The sequence below is a fragment of the Frieseomelitta varia genome, unplaced genomic scaffold (assembly GCF_011392965.1).
Source record: "Frieseomelitta varia isolate USP_RPSP 00005682 unplaced genomic scaffold, Fvar_1.2 scaffold_582, whole genome shotgun sequence".
Taxonomy (NCBI): Eukaryota; Metazoa; Arthropoda; class Insecta; order Hymenoptera; family Apidae; genus Frieseomelitta; species Frieseomelitta varia.
This window is the reverse complement of record NW_025110348.1, coordinates 839,833-848,105: the sequence shown is the minus strand read 5'-3', so window position 1 is coordinate 848,105 and position 8,273 is coordinate 839,833.

The window sequence follows — 8,273 nt, the reverse complement described above, 5'->3', positions numbered from 1 at the left end:
AAAAAAAAAAAAAGACAGTGAGTGAGAAAAAAATTCTGCGGAATGATACTTCAAACAGCGTACATCTACATATTCTTTCTTTTGTTTCTTTGTCCTCTCTCTCGTTAAAATACTTTTCTCCTTTTTCGAATAGACCTTAGACTCTCGTCGATCCTTTCCACCACTGATGAAACATCGAATTCACGGATATTTCGTGGAAACGAGACGTGCAACGGTTGACGCTCGGGCATTTTTTTCTTTTTCTAACCCTGGCATGCACGATCGCGAGCGGATGCGGGAGCAAATGACGGCCCTGCCTGCATTTGAAACTCTGTTAACTCTCCGAATATTAGCTCGTCGAGCGAGATTAACCCCATTGTACCCCGTTGAAAATGATGACATCACCATTAAACTCCCGTCGGCTTACGGAAATTGATTAAACTATCAAATTAGCTCTACTAATATCAACACATCAACACGGAACACCGTGTGTCTGGCCACGGAGGTTTAAACCCCGACGACGGCGACGAGTGACATGAATTTACGTGTCCAACGATCGGTTCGACGTTCGCATTCATCGGTCTGATTATATTTCCTAAGAGGTTCGCAATCACGAGTCTGCTGCATGCACGTTGGATTTCGAAGGAACGAGCTTAATACCAGTAACATCGGCGAAGGGTGCGTACGATCTGGGGATTCACGAATGAAGTAAATTTAGAACGATCGCGCGTAGACGAGTTATGTCACGCTCAAGAATAATTTATTTAAAATAATAGTTTTATGATTTGACTGGTAGTAACATTTAATCTCTAAATTCTTTATTTCTAATTGTTTATTACAATGGCAATGATCGTAATAAATTTACGAACTGACGTCCAGGTATCAATGATAATCCATTTTCCACTTTGGTTTCATAATCTCTTAATCTCTCGATTTCTTGAGGATTCGCATAATTGTAAATCCTCAAATCCATTGATTTATTGCCCGTTTCTTGGTCACCATTGTAGAAACTGAAAGGTTTGTATTCGAAAACTGCGGTTTTCTAATCCATTTACTTCGGTTTGCAGATCTTTCATTTTACAATCCGATGTGTAACTAACGAGCTACTGAGCACGCCACCGTTTGTACAAGAAAGGGTTGTTCTTGTGGAATCCATTGGAACCGCACGTTTAAAACGAAATCCGATAATACACGAACAATAAGACAAATTTTTAATAAAGTCTCAGTAGAAGTATTTGCTTTGTATTAACAGATGTATACCTACGACGATCTGATTGGACGAGGTCATGCACAGCGACAGGAACGTGTCGGTGTATGGAAGCATCCCTTTGCATCCAGCATTCAGGAACTACGGAGCGTTAGATGTACTGTTAAGGGAAGTGTGAACAATTTCGTGCATTGTCGAGACTATAATATGGATGGCTGGCAGGATAATTATTGGAGGCCGTTTGAATCTAACTGTTTCCTTCATTAGCAGTCTCAGTTCGCTCAGTTGTCTCCTTCTCCCCTTCGCCACCTCCCTACCCCTGGCCCTATCTCTATCACTTCTTCTCGCGTTCTCTCCCTCTATCTGAATTTTGTGCAGAATTACCCACCATTATCATAATTGCGCTATTACCGATAATATCTGCGACTCAGCTTCGAAACTGTACCTCGATGCTCTTAATCCATTTTCTATTTGGACAGCGGGCTTTCGGTGGACGAGAAGTCGCAAATTCCGTTGCGTAATTTCCGCCCCATTGAGCGTCTCTCTTAGGTATGGAATTATGTGTTTCGCCTACGGACGACGTACCGGCGATTGCCAACGCGAAAACGAACCTTTCGCCGGCGTTTCATGTTGAATCGATTAAAAGAAGAAAAAGAAAAAAAAAAAAAGAAGAAGAACAACTTGTCTAGTTGACGATGGTTGTCACTTCTCGGACGCACTGATGGAACGAATAGGTTTCACTTTGGGAGTTACGGTACGTGTTATGATGTAACGAGATCACGTGGCATCATTTACAATTAGAAACGACGATAAACGACGATTTCGAGAGTGTTAGGATAAGATAAAATTGATAAAAATGATCAGAATTGTACGAGGAAAGTTTTATACGGAATATTACAGAATATCATAGTTTTAAATGAGTTTTAAACGAGCTTAAGCACGCTAATATTGAGAGAGAATGGTTCAGAATGATCAATCATTCGAAATCTTCTTATACATTGATCACTGTTCATACTGTTATTGGAAGACTATGGCTGGGTAAATAAAACTTATATTCATATTAATATAATAAAAGGGTTACAAAGGATTATAGAGACAGGAATAAAATAAAAGAATTATATGAGGTCAAGTTAAAATCTCGTATTATGCTCGAAATCATTTGTCAATTGATACTGACATTTGTCTTTTTCACTAACAATATCTTACGGTTTGATAATTTCTGGCGAACTCGAAAGAAATAACAGTCCGGTTAGAATCGTCGAGATCTTCGACGTATCAATCCTTGACGTTGCTGGCAATTAGGAGAACCAGCAGGTGGTAAGCTGAACGTGACAGTTTTTAGTGGGGTTGAAGAACGGAGGGTTACCTCAATGCCGCAAATAAATCCCGACTACGTCATTGTTTAGTAACGAGGCTGGTCAGACCACGTATTCGATGATATTAACGTTTGCGTAATGTTCGTCGTTCTAGCGTTGCTCCTCTGACCTATACTAATTAACGCGTTTTACAAATAATTCAAATCTATTAACTGTTTAAATGCCTATGAATCGAAAGCTAAAAGTACTTCTGAGAAATACCTCAATCACCTTCGCGCCAATGCATGATGAATTTCCGTGGACGATCTCTTGTACGATATAACTAATTTAGTTTTAACGAGCTTCCTAAATAGAAGAACAAATTACAGAGTCTGTCTTTCTATGAATAAAACCATAGAAAGTCGATTGAGAAAGTTCGTTTAAAACCCTTTCGCAGTAATTCGTATTCTAGTTAATCGGATCGAGGAATTTGCGTACACCTGCGCTTAATATTCCCCTCCCTTCCCCACTCCTCTCTCTCTGTCTGTTACGAAGGTAGAGGCGAAATGGGGGTGAAAAAAAAAGAAAGGAAAAAAAAAAAAAAGAAAAAAACGAATACCTCGCCGATGTCTCGTGATTGCAACTTATCTCGTTAAATTTCTGTTTCTTCGACGGGACTGGGAAAGTAACCGGTTGGAGTACGTAGACGAGGCATCGGATAGAAAGCAACGAACGGGCTGGAAGGAGAGTCTAGAAGTGGAGCGTAGGTGGGGATGTGGCATAATTACGAATATTAATTGCGTTTCCAACGAGCTGCTGGAACCGGGGGCTGCTGAGTGCAGATGTCAACCTATTATCATCCCTTACCTTACAATGGGAGATCTCGCTTTCTGTGTGTTGCTTTATCCATCCCCTCCCCTCCGCTCCTCTTTCTGCCCCTCTCTTTCTCTCTCTGTCGTCACTTCATAGCTATCCTTGCTTCCCCTATCTTTCTCTCTCCCTCTGTTCCCTCTGCTGACGATATCACCCCAGCTTTATTGCAAAGTTAACAATGTTACTCGTTCTTGAATAGCTGCGGAGTATCATTATCAACGTGTCATCAGCAGGACGAGGATCGTCTGCTTTCATAAAGTAAGATGGCACGGGCGTGGGAAGGAAGCTGTTGGTAGACGGGCGCAAGCTAACATATTCTCGCAGGTGTTCTGTCGATTTCCTCGTCGATCGCGTCCATCCGTAATTCGAGTTGTTCTAGAAAGGACGCGTCGTCTATATCGTTTGGCAGATCTATTGCCAGAAATGTCACGTCGATTCTTTTAGCAGAATATCATTCCGGCGAGAATAGACACACAGGAGATACCTGTTGGATACGATTAAATAGTTAACGAGCTCGGGGAAACGAGCAGGGGATAATAACGTACAGAGTTTTTCGTTCGAGCACCACTCGGACTCGTCGTCATCGATGTGACAACGAAAGTACCGTTGTTCTTCTTCGTTAGCCGTTGAATCGGAGTTTCGAGTCCCGAATTCCGATTGTCGGGATTGTTCAGACCCGGAGAGCGGTGGCGCAAGAGCCGCGCAGGCTGGATATAATGAAATTTCCTGTTCTGATATCCCGTGGGATCCTGTATCGGCGTGACGATTACTAAAAAAAGGAAAAAGAAAAAAAGGGCCCTGATTAATCGTCGGAACTAATTATTTAAGCGATTACACTGTAGACATATCGTTGATTATTCGCATCACGACAAACGATGAGTCGGGTAATTACATTCTCGGCGATTGGCCACAGAATCGCGGTATCTCCTCCTCGACCGGAAGGACAATGGAATAAAATAGTAGCAGAGGGCTTAATTTGCCGTGAGTGCCGGCTATACATCTCCGATCGACGCTGAAGTTAAAAAAGAAAAAGGAAAAAAAAAAAAGAAAAAAAGAAAAAAAGAGAGAAAGAAGGAGGAAAAAGGAAAAAAAAGGAAAAGGGGAAAAAAGGAGAAAAAAAGAGTAAAGGGGTGCCAGTCGAAGAGGGGCGATGAAATAGGGATGGATTGAACGCGAGGGGTGGAGACAGCCAGAAGAAGAAAGAGAGAACCGTTTAATAAAAGTATGAATATCGCCAATAACTCGTCGCTCGTTCCCGAATAATTTCCACTCTATCGGAAAATAATTATACTTTATCGCGGCGGTCCTGTCTCCTCTTCTTTTCTTCTCCGCGTCCCCCGTCCAGATCCTTCGCTCCTCTTCTTCTCCCTCGACGACGTCTCAAATCGCTCAATTATATTTCCTCCTCGTACCTTGTGGCCATTGTCTCCTGAATCCTGCCACCGACCAATCCACCGTCGCCGTTACCCGCCGCCCGAGAAATTCTTTCGGCGACGATCATTTCCTCGTTCTTCGTCCGTTGTCGATTTTCAGGCTGCGTCGTCGAGTCCGGTTATCTATCCGGCCGCCCTCTTCGGCTGGCTAATCGGCGTCTCGTTCTTCTTCACTTCTCTACCGATGCTCTCCGTTAATTCGATCATTCTTCCTCTTTCTGCCGGTGCACCAGGGTATATCGAGTGTTCGACAACTAGTCGTGTTCCGATCGAACGAGACGTAAGATCGAGTATTGATCACGTGTATCCAAATACCATCCAAATTTCCATTTAAAATGGAAATTTGTCGGAACGCTAGATCTAACAACGACGAAAAATCTATTTACATCAAGGAAATCAGAACGAAAGGTGTACACGCAAAGAGAATCACAATGCAAGAAGAGAAATTTATCCTCAAACACGCTCGAGTCTAGACCGCATATGGTTTGTAAAATTTCGTTACAAAAGATTGTAGTTTCAGTGCTATTTTAATTCGTTAAACGGAGACTCGTTAAGCTTGTAATTTCTACGATAACGATGTAAAATACGATTTACATTTTCCCCTTTTTTGCAAAATGTTCTCGACTTAAAGTGCTTAAAGCAGGGGAAAAAAGGCGCCACGCAGATATAACGACGTACATCAAAGTCCGCGCGAATTCCTTTTTCCTCGCTCGGCGACACTTTATTAAAATTATCCCCGTTTCAGACTTGATCGTTTTCCTGGATCGTTTCAACGAAACACAGAGCAAATAAAAAAAAAAAGAAAAAAAAAAAAGAAAAGAGAGAAGGAGGATGAAAAAAGCAAAAAATAGAAAAAAAGAAAAAAGCGAGCGCGAGAGAGAGAAAGAGAGAGAGAGAGATTCCATACGAACCAATCGTTCTCCAGCTGACAACAATCGGTCCACTCCCCCGAGCCGTCGTTCAACGACGTCCAATACGTAGCCGGTGCGCACACGTCGCAAACAAAGTGCTGCTTCTCTTTCAGCTCCTTTCAACGAGCGATTAACGCGCGATAATCGAGAGAACGCGCGGTGCGCGTCCAAGTTAATTGACTAAGATAATTCCCGATCGCCTCTCGAGGCCAACGTTAAAAGCTGCCTTGAAAGAAAAAAAANCTTGAAAGAAAAAAAAAAAAAAAAAAAAAAAGAAAAAAAGAAAAAGAAAGAGGAAGATATAGGGGGACGGTCACCCTGCCTGCGGTGATTCTACGTATGACGATAGGTCCCTTCGTTGGTCGTCGTTGTGTCGAGGGCTCCGATCGTTTGGTGGGTTACCAGTAGGGTGCTGAAAGAGATCGGGCGTAAAAGGGACACGGAAGAACGGGGAAGGAGGCCAATGAAGAAGGACGCGGCGAAAAGGAAGCTGTTGGAACGGGAGCGGTGAGCGAGATGGGGCGAGAATATAGAGTCCTTAACGTTGCGTAGGGGGCTGGATCGTTCGTGGATGGCACGCGTGAATGCGCCTTTATAAAGAGCAGTCAGTGAATTGATATAAGTGAGCGGTTATTTCGCGATCATTTGGAATTCCCCGTGAATACAGGGTGGAACGTCGACTTGCTATCGCTGGTGGTGGGGTGTCTTCTGGAGATCGCTGCTTGGGACTCACCGGCTAGTGTATTCAGCCACGTGCAGTCACGGTTACGCTACGTAACGGATCAAAGCCAATGGTCCTGATCGGACTTCCGAATGTTCCTCGCCCGGTGTTCCTCGTCCATCCGACCAATCCGCTGCTTCACCCACTTGTCCACACGTTGTACGCCGATGTGCGCGGACTGTTTTTACGCGCGCGATTTACGCCGTTACTCACCTCGTTTGCACCGTCCCTACTGGCTGGCAATCCACGTCTTTTAATATTATACCCTCGTTATAGGCTTTCGATACGACGACCCGGCTGTATTGCGGTAATTGGCGTCCTTGCCACGCCGCCGTTCCGCGCGACATTTTCTCGAATTTGCCCGACCGATGAGATCCACCAGCACGTGAAACTGTAACTGACTTAGACCGAATGCACATGTAAATGTACAAGTTTGGAAACAGAAATTTCGAGCACGGAATATAACTTTTTCCAAAAAATAAGATACGTTTACACACGTCGGCCGAGAATAAAATTCCTTACTATTGGTGAAAGGAACCTTTTAACGAGGGTTAATGTCGTGAAAATATAATTTTCGAATAAGCAAGAACGCAATTTCCGACGAGTTAATTGGGACGAATGCTTTTCCAACAAGTGGACAGTGATGATTTTTTTAACAGATACAACGAGACAGAGAAAGAGGAAGAGAGAGAGAGAGAGAGAGAGAGAGAGAGAGAGAGAGAGAGAGCAGGGGATGGTTTAAGCTTATGGCGCGCTAAGAAGAGATTCTGGGAGTGACGAGGGCACGGGCCAACGAAGAAATAAACCGGGCACAAACACAATAATTACTGTCTCTTTATTTGGCTGTTTGTCGGAGACGAGGTCTCGGTCTTTCCTATCTCTGTCTGGCACGAACGGAACGTGGTGCGCGTCGTCGTTGTGCAGAAGTTAATAAAATCCCGACAGCCGCGTCGGGGTGCGCAGTAACCACCCTCTCTGTCTCCACTGATCCTTCCCTCCGCCCCCTCGGGGGTTAGTTTATTTAGCAGAGGCGTAGTCAGCATCTCCTCGCTTCTATCCTTCCTTTTTGTCGATCTATCCATCTATGCGGTTAGCAAGTACATTTTAATCTTGTCCCTCTGTCTCGTCGACACTCTTAATTTCTCAGCGATCACGCGGCTCTCTGCATTCGCTATTACGTCCACAGTAATCTTTCATCGATCTTTAATTAAAAATCTCTTCGTTCGATTTCTTTCGATAATAACACAATTTGTTAAATACTTCTTGCACGTTGATGATCGAACATACGCGTGTTATACACGGCCGTAGATCCTTTTAGTTCATTATCGACTTTTATATGTGGAGCTACATGTATTGTTAGTTGCTTTTTTTTTTTTATTTATAGACTAGCTTGATCGTTTTGATGCATTGAGGGAGAGATTAATAAGGTTAGTCATAGAGAATCTGAATGCCACAAAGTGTACAGAAAAATCTCTGATATAGGATCAGCAGCTAGATAATCCTCCCTTACTTCTACCTCTGGCGCTCTTTCATTTGTAGACAACATGTACAAATCTACTTCGCGTTATGTACGTACATAGAGGATCGTTGGTGGTCGTACACGTTCACAGAGACGTAAAGGGGTAGTCTTTACCCCGTTTATCCCATAAAAGTCAGCGGTTCTTCGGTCTCGGTTTATCCGGTGCGCGGCGTGCCACCCGACAAAGCCTGGTGGCGCCTCAGGGGCCAATAACGCGACGCCCCTGATATACAACCACGGACGAAAGAGCATCCATCCCCGACCACCGACCTCTTCGTGGCTGCTCGACCGCGTTGTTATCGCTTGAAAAGGATCCGGGCGTTAACCAAAAAAAA